The following is a 14,598-nucleotide window of genomic DNA, read 5'->3' on the forward strand; positions in this document are numbered from 1 at the left end:
AGTATTCTTGTATTCAATTATTTACTAGAGCAGGCAATAAAGTCACTGTAAATAATACTGAAACTTGGAGAAGAATTTGGCCAAATGTAATTTCTAAGTTACAGGATATTGAGGAATTTAAATTAAACCTTCAAAATCAATAGATAAACCATAGCAAGGAAATACATGACAGAAAATTAGAAATCACAAAGAAAGAAACAAAAAATATTAAAGGAAACAGCATACTAGCTAGCTAAATTTTTTTACAGGTTAAAACTTATTAGAGTAGATCAGAATACATTCTTTGGTGTGCCTAGAGGACACAAGCTGTATCGATGCCCAAGAGAAAGGCTTTTTGGGAAACAAATCTATCCTAATTTAAGGAAAATCTGGGGGAAAAAAGCTTTAATTCGTTGGTCAGTAATAAAGATTTTGCTAGGAGATGATGGAAGGAGAAGTGATTTGCAGCTACAGGGAAACCAAACCATTTTGTTGTACCATTTGTCCAAATAGGATACAATTTTCAAACTTGGCAGTAACAATTTTAAGTATTTATGTGCTTTATTTACGGTGTAAATATATGGTCTGATTTAAAAAAATGAGCAGATTCACTTGGAAGTATTGATTTTGTGTTTTCCAGTTTCTCTCTGCAACTACACTGTCTATACACACTTCTTTTTAAAATGAAAACGTACATTATTACTTAAGCAACTGTCTCAGGGATTTGGGACTTTAGAAAAAGTCTCATTAAGCCTTGTGGGACCTGCAATAGAAATATGATGCTAAGCTTAAGGGTGTACAGGAAAAGGCAGCATAAAACTTTGAATAATTCAGTCCTGAGTCCTAGTCTGAGAAGTCTTTATCATGACCTTATACACTAAAACTAAATTAACATCACAGGCTATGAATCAAACTATTCACAGATAGAATGCTATATATGAAACCTACGCAGTCTGTTGAGAATACATAAAATTAAAATATGTTTATATTAGGAACGCTGCAGTATCTTATAGACTAGGATATGAACCCCCAAGGAAACTAAAAGAAGAGGAAAAAAAAAAAAAGGAATAGTCTTGTAGTAAAATAAGCAAAGGACTCATTTCATAGATCCAAAGGTTTAATACTTCTTGATTTGTGAGGTGTTCAAATGTTAGATATTTTGGTTGGGCATAAATTTCCTGTCAGGATAAGATACTGGCAAACAACGTTCAGAAAACTGAAAATCTTGAAATAGCCACAGGAATAGTACAAAAATAATTCCAGATAATTAGCAAAGATGATGAGTGTCATTTTAAAAAAAAGGGAGCACATAAAAGAAGATAAACCAATATGAGTCTCATCTCAAAAATTTTTAATAGTATGAAAAAGCATAATCTGATAGCAAATTTATGTTGTGGGGTTATTGCTTCACAAATAAGTAAAATATCTTAAATTATGAGGCACATTGTAGAGGCACCTTAATTTGCATTAAAACAGGCAAGTGCAATACTAATAAGAGCAATGATGTTTGCTTAACTAAAATATTGTTTCCTGTTAACTCCTTACATTCTAGAAAGCAGGTGTTCCTAAACCAAGTCTTCCTGAATAAGAAATCCTTCTTCAAAATAGCTGCTAGGGCACTGAAGGATACAAAACATATTTTCCATGTCCATCTGTGTTTTCAGTGAGCTGAACTCAAAAGAATACCATAATACATTCTTAAATGGCATTCATTTAAAAGTGCCATCAAAACTGGGAGGACCTTTCTGCTAAGACAAAGGCAGAGCTGGTGTCTTAAAATCAACTTTTTTTGTGATAATGTAAATATCAAAGGATATTTGCAAAATATCCATTGTAAAGGAATAATTTATAATGAAATGAACACAATATAGGATCCATAGAAAAGATCATTAGAAATGAAATTATCAAATGTTTTTTGCTTGGTTTATAACTAGGTATTACATAGTTGTGCTTAGTAGTAGAAGGGTAGATTGACACAAGCCTACCTCATAACTGCATCTAGACAAAGCTCAGGATTAATATTGACACTGTTTCTCTCAAACTTTCAAAGCTATATAAACAATAGTAAGCTTGGAAGACTCCATTTTGTCACTTAACGTAAAGTTGTCCATACTTACAGACATAAGCCCACCCCAGAGGCTAGCCACTGAAGTAAAAAACATCAGATGTATGTAACATAGAATTGTTTAGAAATGAACCTGATAAAAAATATAGCATTTAGAAAGACTAGAGAAGTTTACAACTTCCTGTTGCAACAGGGGCCAGAGGTCAGTCAGCACAATCAGATTATTTATTTATAGCTATATCCAACTCAGCACAAATTACCTGACATTAGCTGTTTATTCAAAAAGAAAACACTTGCTGTGTTACAAGCAAGCTGTGCTAGCTAGCTCATAGGAGCATTACTCGCAGCCTGGGAATGAGAAAGAACTTTCAAAACTCTGGTTTTGTAAGTTATCTCACAGGTGAATGAGATATGAAGATTTCTTTTGGAAGATACCAGATACAGCTGTTAGGTTGTGACTGGTGACTTCACACTGTCCACTTCTGATGGTTAAAAGGCAGATGTCAGGCCCTGAGAACTATTTTGGTTACCTAAATCAAGGCAGCCTTCAGGTTTAAAATGCAAAGGTTGGACCTTGGTCTTTTGCACATGCCCAGTACAGCATCACAGCTGTTGCAATTCACAGCTAAAGCAACAAAATTCCATCTAAATTCCTGCTTAGTTTAGTCTAGAGTTATCTAATAAAACTCGGACAACACAGAGTTCAGGCCAAACCATGGAGGAAAGAAGCTATAGAAGAAGCCATTTTGTAATAACAAATAAAGCTCTCACCTCACACTAAGAAGTTGATTTCTATGTTCACCTGAAATAAGCCTAAACCATCCATTGCAGAGAAATCTCCTAATGTACAAAAGGAATGGGTCAGTCTCCAACTTTTTGTCTGAAACTGAGCCACTTTGCAGAAAGGCAGGTATAATCCTAGAGCTAAAAGACAACAAGCTAGAATGAGAGCTAGAGTAGCAGGTAAGTCCCCACTCAGTCACTTGATCACGTTCCCCTAGCGTGACGGGGAGAAAACCAGAAAGGCAAAAGTGAGAGAACTCATGAGTCAAAATACAGTTTAATAAGTGCAAGGGGGGTGGGGAACCACCTGATACAAAAGCAATCACTTACCATCAGCAGACTGATGCCCAGCCAGTCCGCAAGCAAGGGTTCCTTTGCAAAAACTCCCCACACCCAGTTTTATTGCTGAGCAAGACCTTACATGGGACGGAACATTTCTGTGGTCAGCTTGGGTCAGCTGCCCCAGCTGTGTCCCCTCCCAGGTTCTTGGTCACACGCAGACTACTCACTGTCGGGGCCACAGCGAGAAACAGAGAAGTCCTTGATGCTGTTTAAGCATTGTTCAGCAATAGCTAAAACATTGGTGTGTTACCAACACTGCTTTGGTCACAAATCCAAAACACAACATCTGTGGGCTGCTATGAAGAAAATTAACTCCATCCCAGTCAGATCCAATACACCTGCTCTCACCAAATGACCTTCTACAGACTCCTTGGAGGTCTCATCCAGGCCCTGCAGTCAACCATCCAGCACCATTTATCACCTTCTGTAATACACAGGCTGAGAACACGGATGGTGAAGTCTCCAGTTCTGCAAAGATATTCCTGTGGACAGGTTCTTTACTCAGGAACAGCTCTATGAACTTGGGAAAGAAAAGAATATTTCTTAATATTAGGGCTTTGATGCACTAAAAAAAAAAGTCTTTCTGAAATATAATGAGTATTAATATGAAAGTTCAGTATGGCAGGCTTAAAATTAATGAGTTTCAGCTCATTCTGGTGGCACACTCTACTCCTTAAAGTGATAAACAGTATATCTGGCAAGGCAAGAAAAACAGTTTAAAGGTCTCCTCTTGGTTTATGAATGTGGATTAAGGGTTTCCTAACATTTTCTCAAGAAGGTGGACAACAGCAGTATTCTGCATTGTATTTCTAACAATGCTGTCTTGCAGGCCACAAGAATGGGGTATATTTCAACGAAGGCACAACAGGTTGTTGTTCATTTCAAAGTACATTTTCACAAATATTGAAGATGCAAAGTGAAAAGCTGAGTTTGTTTTTTCTAAGCTAGCCTCCACCTTCTGAAGGAAAAGATATAGATTTACTTACTGCAAATCAGCATTTTTTAAAATTAACATTTAAAAAAAAATCTTTGATCATCTTTACACATGAAGGGAAATATACCTACATAATACAAACCTACCTAACAAACATGAATAGAGGTCTTCTAATGAATATGCCAAAGTCTTGATTCAATTCCTTTGTTAATGGGTTTTAAAAGACATGTAGGTAACAGAAAGGTTGCAACATTTTTCTAACACCTCACTTTATGTTCTATTCTAGAGATGAACATTTTCTCCTTACAGTATGTCTTAAGCCCTCTATTTTTTACCTTAACATAATCTTTATCTATAAAGTGTTTTGCAGTAATAACATCATAATGACTCTATAGTAAAGTTTAAATGTGCAATATAAATTATTTTGTTAGTCTTCTACCAAAAAATGTAATAAACTCATTGATTTTACAGTGAAAAATAATGCAAAGTTTCAGGGAACAGATTTTCTTTTATTTTAAGTTTATAACTTTCAAAACCCATTAATTCTTCTGGCATTTGCCAGACCCCAATACTAAAAGAAGATATGAAGTCTCTGATTTCCAGAAGATCAATTCAGTGGCAGGACAATTCCCTTCTTTTCACACTGCCAAAATGAGGATGGGAATGAATTGTCTAACACTTAATGCCATAATTACTGTATGCAACAACCTGCCATCTCTCTGAAAAAAAACCAACACACCATAAAGTGCTTACCTTAGCTAACTGCTTCTGGGAAGCTACTTCAGTAACAATGGTGGAATGGCCACATGAGAACTAGCATTCACGTAGGAGACTGCAAGCCTGTTCCACAGTCATTATGTATGCATCTCAGAGCCACAAGCAATTTCTGTCTGTCCATTCTTCTTTCCTTCTAAACAGAATTTGGAACTGTAATAATTGATCCTACGTTCCTCTTTAAGAAAGCAGTGTGTCATTCTTATACAGGCCACACCCCTGCTTTCTCTCCTGCCCTCCCCCCCCCCCCCAAAAAAGTCCCCCAACTAAAAACTGGAACCCCTCACAACAACAAAATCCATTACACAGCAGCTTTATGATAGTAAATAATTAGAAAAGCACAAATCTTCCTGGCAGAACATTGGGTAAAACTGAAATAATGAGAATATTTCACATTTTCTTCAACATCAGAATTTACTTAATAGTTGTTTAGTAGTAAAGTTTTGGATATGTGCTAGATGTTTATCTGAATTATTCAGTGTTATGAAACCTACTGCTAGGTGTTATGCATCATAGTGTATTCTTCCAGCCTCTTTCACAGCAGAACCTAGTCAAATCCCCCAAGTCTCATTTATCTCATTGGATGACAGGACAGTGACTTCCAGAAGACCTCACACACTTTACCACATGTTTGGGTTGATCTAATCTGAGTTAATTTAATCTGTACTGTCACAAGAAGTGGGCAGATCATGTAATTTCTTCATTTTCTTTCTCCAGTGAACAATACTTCTGGGGAAGGTGTTTGTAGAGGCGCATTATTCTTTCTTACTTCAAATACATGATTTACAGCAAAACACATTCCATGAGACGTAGTTGCTCCTGGGGGCCACAGGACTATAAAATAAAACCTCTTTGACCTGGCTTTTCAGTGGTACGGAGCACCTGTGACTCCCTTTGGGCTAATGTCAAGCTGTGCTAACACTCACTAATACTTTGGGGTGGGATATGCAAGAATACTATGTTTTCATGGGTGAGAATGTTGTTATTGTTTTTGATGATCATTCTTACCACAAGCTCTGGATTTTTTAAACCACCTGCCAGAAGAAAGAACAGATGATTCTCTGCAGCAGTGTCACATGGCCCAAGAGGAAACAGCCACACAAAAATAGGTTGGTCAATATTTTCTTGTTCTAAATACTATCACTCCTTATTCTAAATGACTGATTTAATGAATCTAAATACATATGGAAGAATTGTTCTGTTTCACTTCTTCTGACTTTCATTATCATCTTAGTCTTGCCAGATTTTTTAAAATTTGACCACTCATTTAAGCAACAGGCTTCGAAATATAGGCACTTGAATTTATTCTAATGAACCTGTATGTGATTTACCCACATACAGACATATACACAAGTGTGTTGGTGTGTGCTGGGAGAAGTTCCAAAAATAATTTTATGTTCTTCATCAAATATTTTCTATAAATCTTTTAAACTATTTTTAATATAACCAGACCATAAAAACCACCATAATACTATGAAGAATAATTATCCTTTCTTGAGCAATCATGTATGGCTCCATAGGAAGGCGCAAAGTCTCGTTAGCATTCATAATTACAATGGTACAATATGGAAAAAAAAATTAACCAATGACATTTTATACCTTGAAGAATTAGGATATAAAACCCTTTTACCCTTACTGAATGGAGCTGAAGTTACTCCTCTTAGTTGCCTACATTTACAAAGTTATTTGTCAACATAATACTTCACAATGGAGAGTTCAACAGATCAATTTCAACTTAACAGGGCATTATTATTTCTCCTCTGTTTTAAATATGTTGGCTTTTAATTTCATTTAGTGAATGGTATGAGTATTGGTTTTCTTGTATGTCTGTCAGGTCTTTTTACTTCTTTCTAGACTCAAAATTTTCTGTGTGTGACTCAGTGTTGTTATACTAGGACATTCTCTCATGCACATAGACTGTTATTTTTATTACCTGTTTTGGCCTTTTTGTTAGGCCTTTGGCCTATTATTTGTTTAGATTTTTTTAGATCATGGTAGAACTTCAAGTGACAATTTTAATCATCCTTAAATCGTCTGTCCAATTTTAAACTAGTCTTCAGAATGACCTCAGCAGTGAAGATGGAGGAGTCATCCTCTAGGGATGCCAAAGGCTGCTGTTAACAGAATAAACTACCTTCTGAAGGTGACATTCTGTTCCTTCACCAACATTGGAAGAACCTGAATGAGTCTTGGATCGGACACTCAGCTAACAGATTGTCCTGGTTTCAGCTGGGATAGAGTTAGTTAATTTTGTTCATAGTAGCTAACATAGTGCTGTGTTCTGGATTTAGTACCAGAAGAATGTTGATAACACACTGATGTTTTCAGCTGTTGCCAAGTAGCGCTCAGACTACTCAAGGACTTTTTGAGCTTCTCCTGCTCGGCCAGGTGCATACATAACAAGCTGGGAGTACAGCACAGCTAGCACAGCTAACCCAAACTGACCAAAGAGCTATTCCATACCATATAACGTCATGCTCGGGGGGGGGTTAGTTAGTTCGGTCGGTCGGTCGGTTGCGGAGAGACTGCTCGCTGCTCGGGGACTGCTCGCGGCTCAGGGACTGCTCGCAGCTTGGGACGGGCTGGGCATTGGTCGGTGAGTGGTGAGCAATTGCATTGTGCCTCATTAGTTTTGTATATTCTGTATATTCTGTTATCATTCTCATTATTACTATTATTATTATTTTCTCTTATTAAACTGTCTTTATCTCAGCCCTCGGCTCTAACCTTTTATTTTCTTTCTGATTCTCTCCCCCATCCCACTGAGGGAGGGGGGAGTGAGCGAGCGGCTGCGTGGTGCTGAGTTGTCAGCCGGGTTAAACCACGACACAGATGACTAAACCAGGATATGTCTCCTCTCCAATCTGTGACTAGAAAACAGTGAAACATTACTAGTAATTACTAGTAATATTTTGGTATTAGGATGTATCAAAGATATATAAGGACATTTATCTTTGTAATACTCTCTTCACCTCTTAATGTCACAATATTATCATAATCTCTCTCAAAGGGCTGAAATTAAAGAATCAACTTTCCTTTCCAGAGGTTACCTGAATTCATTTTCACCCATTTTTAGCCCAGAACCTCAGCTCAAGCAAAAAGAAGGCAAGTATGAACAACAGTGTAGTCAATGGCAAAAACTTGTGTTGTCAAAGGCATTATAGGACAAAATCTGGATGGACCTCTCATATCCACCTGGAAGTTAACACTAGAGGGTCCACCTAAGCAGGACTATAGAAATGTACTTGGAAGGAAAACTGAATAAAACAGACCCATCAGGAATTTTTGGAATGGTATTTAATTCTTGAAGACTACTGTATGTACTAATGACGATGATTATGGACATGTCAGATAGTTTATTTGCCCAGTTCCACATTCTGAAGAAGTGTGATCCTTGCTCTTGAAGTCCAAAGAATTACAAACACTGTCTCTGTATACTTCGTTCAATATTGTATAGTCTTGATACACTTAAAATACTGATTTTCTTCTTCTGCACAGCCATCTTCCAAGGTGATTCAGTCTGGATGGATGATTGCTTCTTCTCAACCGATATTTACTTCTTAGCCCCTTTTACTTTAAGTACAACAAAGTCTAAAGAGTTGGTTCCCCAAATAACAAAGCTGAATCTTTAGCCATAGAATAGCAATACCTCTTTGTCTACTTTTCAATATAAAAATTTTGTTTGTTACATGAAGCATAATACTCCTGAAAGATAAGCAGTACTGATTCTAGTTCTTTCTTTATCTCAATTTACTGTAAACTCTTAGGAATAACAAAAACTTCAGAAACAACTGTTGTGAGATATATTAGCCAAACATCTTCCTCGTTGTTAGTATCTGGTTTTTGCAGACTGTGAAGTGTAACTTTGAACCAGACCTAACATTGCTCTGCATTTTCAAAAGCTTTTAACTCCAGGTGGCTTTTGATTTGTGTAAGACTGCTGCACAAAGTTTTATTCCAGATCGCCCAAGCTTCTCAGAATTAACTCAGAGCTGGAATTCAGAGGAATAAGGTCTCTTTTACTCAACCTCTGAGTGAACAAGAAGGTCCAGGCAGTACATCCAGTTCCAATTACATGTGAAAGTATGCATGGTTATTTCATTTCTAACAGGCTTTTTAAAGTCAGCTATCAAGTACTGGGGGTAGGGGAGCTGTTTAGATTAGACGTATATAATTGAAAACCTTTTCTAAAGTCTCTGTCAAGCAAAACCACATAAATGAGATCTCCCAGAGTTTTGAGCAATTCTTCCCTTAAATACCTCTTCTATAGAATGTTCAACCCTGCTTTATTTTTTCTAGTTTTCCTTCCAAATTGCAATCCCTTCTTTTTATGGCCCACAACTTTCTTTAGAGAAAGGGCCTACAGTATTACACCCATTCGTCTGACTCCTGTTTCTTCTGAAGTTTCGAATGAGCTCAAATTCCCTGGGTTTTCTCTTCAGAAAGTTTTTTTGTGTTCCTGATCAGTTTCAAAACTGAATTCAGTTCTGCCTTTTTCCAATCTCTGTATTTTTCATGGTGTTTTCTTCATAAGAATTAGTCACACACAAACCTCATTTCTTTTTGTGCATATAAACATGATAGAAGTTTGTTCCACTAGTTGGATCTTCAGCTTTGATCATCCTATCATTTACCTGGTTAGCAAGATTAAACTCTTAAGGGACAATTTTCAAGCAGCAAACCGGAATTATGGGACATGAACAGCCATTTTAATGTTTTGAAAATACTTCAATTAGTTATATTAATTTATTAAGAAATTAGTTTGGTTTCCAAGTCAGAACTCTGTCTACTTGAACATTTTCTTATATGTAAGGAAGTGCTAGGCATTCAGCTAAAAACAAAGGTAAAATCACAGATAGTGGAGTTAGCAAATGTCTTGGACTGTTGTCGTATTCACTGCAGAATCAGCTGCAAGCAGGATTCAGCTGTAAAGAGAGCAAGCAAGAAGCACTGTGTAATTGCCGCTCATCTGGTTCAGTGCAAAGTTGGCCATATTACATTAAACAGCTGATCAGTTGCTATAGCAGATTTGTTCCAAAGTGGCTAAAGTGTGGTACATGGGTCATGCTAAAATCCAGTTGATACAGGGAAACCAGGAGCTATGAGACAAGAATAACTTGAAACGGCACAACCATTTAGAGAACTAAATAGAAGTCAGCAGAGATATTCACCCAAAGAACAAATAAAAAAAGAGTAAATATTTTTAAAGAACAATACTACATCTAATATGACAGACTAATTATTTGCTAATTGAAAAGCTGTGTGGGTATCTATTTACTAACAAGAGCAGGAACCATGACATACTTGTAGTACCTCCTATCTGATTAAAACTGCTTTTTTAACAAGCGGAGTACTGTTATATTAAGCCAATGTACACAACACTGGAAGCTTATCCTTTAGCAACAGAACCTTATTAGCCTGTAACATTACTATAAATACCAGAAATTCAAACTGAAAATCACTTGGAACCCTGAAAGCCACAGCTAAATAGTAAAAGTTCAGATGCAGTATTTAAACTTTGAGTGGTGATAATACAGTGGATTCAATTTATGCTTTCCAATATTTATTCTTCAATTTGGGTAAATATGTCTCTAATAAAAAATGCATGTGTAAATAAAGAGTTCAATTTCAAATTTTTCTGCTTGCTTGACTTTGAAAATATCCCTATGATCATATATTCAAAAATTTCTGCTTGACTGATCTGAGAGCCTGGGACTTCTGAAACGTTTTAAGGAAGTATTTTTAGCACAATGGAAAAAAAAATGACAAAGTTAATCAGTATCCCTAAAACTATTAGTGCCTTAAAAAAAAGTCTATAATTCAACTTCAAGGAATCCTGCTCTCAGTATCTGGCCTGTGATACAGAGCCCTAACAATTGCAGTAGTTCATGTAGGGATGTGTGGAAGAAAAGTGTCTGCTCCTTTAAGGATATGTGGTCAAGGACCTTTTCAATTAAAAAAGGGATGTTAAGAAAAGGAGACAGCCATAAATAAGACCACAAGAACAAACCTGTCAGACAAGTGGTAAGGGAGGCACTGATGAGAACAAATCTGGTCAGCCATACTAATTAGTAAGGATATGTGGAGCGTGGGAGTATTTATTTTTAAGACTAAGGACCTTGCCAAATTGAGATGGTAAGGGAAGAGAGGGAGAGAAAGGCTCAGAAACATAAAACCTGACCAATTAGTGTTAATTAAAATAACCAGAAATAAACCTGGCTGGTTGCAGTAATTGATAGGCTATCAAGAAACTGCAGGCAAACAGGACTTTGTGACTCATAAGGATGCAGACCTGAGGATCCAGGGTGTTGGAGGGGAGTCCAAGGGACTGTGCAAACTGATGGGGCAACGTGCAGGGGAGGATAAAAGGAGAAACAGGCAGAAAAGGGGCCAGCTGCATGTAAACCATGGCTGGTCAGTACTCCTGCCTGGCTGAGTCTTGAGCCTGATAACCACAGTCTGTGCTAACTCCCCGTTAAATCTTTTCTTACCTACCTGTCTGTGTAATCTCACTCTCTATCCCCTGTGTGTGAGTGCTGCAGGGACTCAGTGCCAGCTTCTGGGGGGCTGGTGTGCAGAAGAGTGGGGGAGCAAGTAGGGGTCTTTAACCTCCATCCATGGGGTGGGAACGGTGTGTGTTCCCAAAACCAGCTGCTGGGAGTCACCAGCATTAGTGAGGCGAGTGAGGGGCTCAGCATTGGCAGCTGGAGCAGGACTGCAGACCACAGCCCGTGTGCCTGGTGCCAGCTGCTGGGGGGCCAGTGTCTGTACCCTCTCCAAACCCGATGTGCATGCCATGGGGCAGGCAGAGGACCCGGCCCTGGGGCAGGGGTGCCAGGAAGGCAAAGGGGCTGTGCTGGTACTTGGGAGATCCAAGAGTGTGCATGTGCTTGTGAACCTGGAGAGCGCCCCGTGTGTGCTGCACTAGCGACCTTCTGCCTCCGCCAGCCCGGGAGGAGGAGGGTGCCGGGCTGTCCGCCCTTGTGTTTGTGTGAGCCCTCTACGGGGCTGTGGTCAGAGGCTGCGCCTCCTCTGTGGCAGCGCGCGTGACCAGCCAAGCAGGAGCAACTCCTAGGACAAAGCAACTGGTGGTGAAGGCCGCTCTCAGCTAACGTACCTTAACAGTTCATGTAGTGTTTTATTAGTGATAGTCAGCTCCCAGCTGTCTTTTTTTTTTTAATATTCATTTTCAGCCTTTTGTCTGGCAGCAATTTTTTCTTTCAAACTAGCATTTCGTCTTGTGAGATAATACACTTGGCAGAGTCCTCATAGGCTAACACTTCAAATTATGATTCCAGGATCCCTGTATTGGATCATCTCCAACTACTGTTTGCAGTATGAAATAAAAACTGCATTCTGCATAATTTTTGGTTCCTATTTTCTTATTCTTGTAGCTGGAAGAGCTCTATTATTCAGCAAATCAGCTCTGTGTGTATTAGAATGCTGCACCCACATACAATTTATGAATTCATAATACCTGGATCTGAAATGGCACTTAAATGCAATGCTTACTTTTCAGTCCATGATTGGACATGAGAAACTTGTAAATGGGATAAACAGTTGTTAAATTCCAGTGAACTGGAATGAGGAGATATGACCTCTTGCCCCTGCAGCAGACTCCTCATGTCATTCAGGACAATCTTTTATTTCAACTGAAAAGAAGGGAGCTATTGCCTCTGCTTGCACCTTCTGCTTGTTTACTCTATTGACAATGTCACACGTGTTTTGTATTAGGAACTGCTTTTTCCAGTCTTTATCTAGCACAGAGAGACAGATAGAAAATTATAGCATTTTTTAAGTATGTTGTCATAGGACAGTTTCAATCAATAGAGTATCAGCTGTTGAAAAGTCCAGCTGGCAGGTACATTGCTTGTAACCTTTCACATTTCCCTTCCATTGATGTGTTCATATTCAACTGTGCTGTGTGTTTCCGCGGTTTTTGGTGTATTTATAACATCTAGTGATGTGTTAAATTCAAAATCAATTATCAAAGATTAACTATAAAATAAAAAACAATGAAGAAAACTGCCCAGAAATTATTGAACAAATAACAAAACACATGCTCATACAGCTGTAATGGGCAAAAGGCAGTTTACAGAATTACGAGGAATCAATGGAATTTATCACTTAACAATTTGCTAATCACCAATTCTGCCACTGAAAGAAAAAAACAAACAAGCCCATTGGGAAAATAGCCTTTGCCTCTGCGAAAGCTCTCCTTATCCCCTTCCTCATCCCCAGTCTGTTGCTGCAAGCTACCTGGTCCCTTAGGGGCAGCAATTGGGACTGAGTCTCAGGTATGGCAGAAATACTTTAACATGTCTTGAATGGTGCTAAAATCATTCTAACTAATAAAACCATCCATAAATAAAGCTGGTTTCGAATGCTTGTGCGTGATGATGGCTGAGCACTTTGGTTTAGTACATCAGAAGCGTGATCCTCAGCAGAACTCCAGCTTCTGTCATATATCAGTTTTTATCCACTGCACTGAATTCCCAGGTGAGTTTAAGACAAGAGGAGATGCTGGCCCATGGATCAGTGAAGCAGTCTACTAAGGGCATGTACACATCAGTGAGTTGAAGAGGTTTGAGGTATTAAGTACAATAAACAGATAGATAATCTGAAATGTACAGCACAACAGAGGAACAAAAAGTCACAAGAACGCTAAGGAAGGACTACAAAATTATAATGTAACTCAAAGTTTGCTTTCACTGATCCTGAGAGCAAAGAAAGAATTATATGTTTGTAAATGCCCAGAGACAGTACTGCTGAGAAATGTCCGTCTGTTTTTAGATATTCACTAAAAATACTTAGGTTTTAGCAGTGATGTGTATTTAGTCTAAACCTGTATTAGACTTGCAAGCAGAGAGCCACAGTAATCAAATTAAACCAAATAATGGAAAGAATGAGAATGAACATGGATTTGGAAGACAGGATGAGAAGTGAAAGGCCTTGTAAATACCATGGTTAACCCTGGGGCTTATGTGTGTGGCCAGTGTGTGTTCAGAGCAATAGGAATAGAGGTGTGAGTAAGGGTGCTTTTCTTGCTTAATGGAAAGAACTTACTAATGGTATTTCAGAGAACTGAGTGGAGTTTTAACCAAAATAATTGCCGTTAATATCTGTGCAGAATAAATGACTGCATGAACTTTGTAAATGCTCTCTTTAGAGGTATTCAATATTTGAAAGATTGAGGAAAATGAAGGAAAATTACTATGCAATTACCATTAATGCACGAAAAGATCATGTAATTGATGATATCACAAAATGTTGCCCAATGTACATAACTGAGTATTATTTTGAAAAATCCCGACAGAAAATAAGTTAGCTGAATATTCTGATTGCCTTTCAATTAGGAGGGCTGGGAAGACAATCTGTCTAGTCTTAAGATGAAAACTGAGATATTGATTGAGATTACATTGCCTATGATATGTACAGACTAAACTGATAATTTCTGAAAACTCTTTTTGCTTATGTCCTGAAAGTTTTATTTAAAAAAAAAGAAAATAAAAATAAATACTTCCTCTGGAATACCATATATAGAATCATAGAATCATAGAATCATAGAATCATAGAATCATAGAATCATAGAATCATAGAATGTTTTGGGTTGGAAGGGACCCCTAGAGGTCATCTAGTCCAACCCCCCTGCAGGAGCAGGGACACCGCTAACTAGATCAGGTTGCTCAGAGCCCCGTCCAACCTGGTCTTGAATGTTTCC

The sequence above is a fragment of the Egretta garzetta genome, unplaced genomic scaffold, assembly GCF_000687185.1.
Source record: "Egretta garzetta isolate BGI_Z169 unplaced genomic scaffold, ASM68718v1 scaffold271, whole genome shotgun sequence".
Classification (NCBI taxonomy): Eukaryota; Metazoa; Chordata; class Aves; order Pelecaniformes; family Ardeidae; genus Egretta; species Egretta garzetta.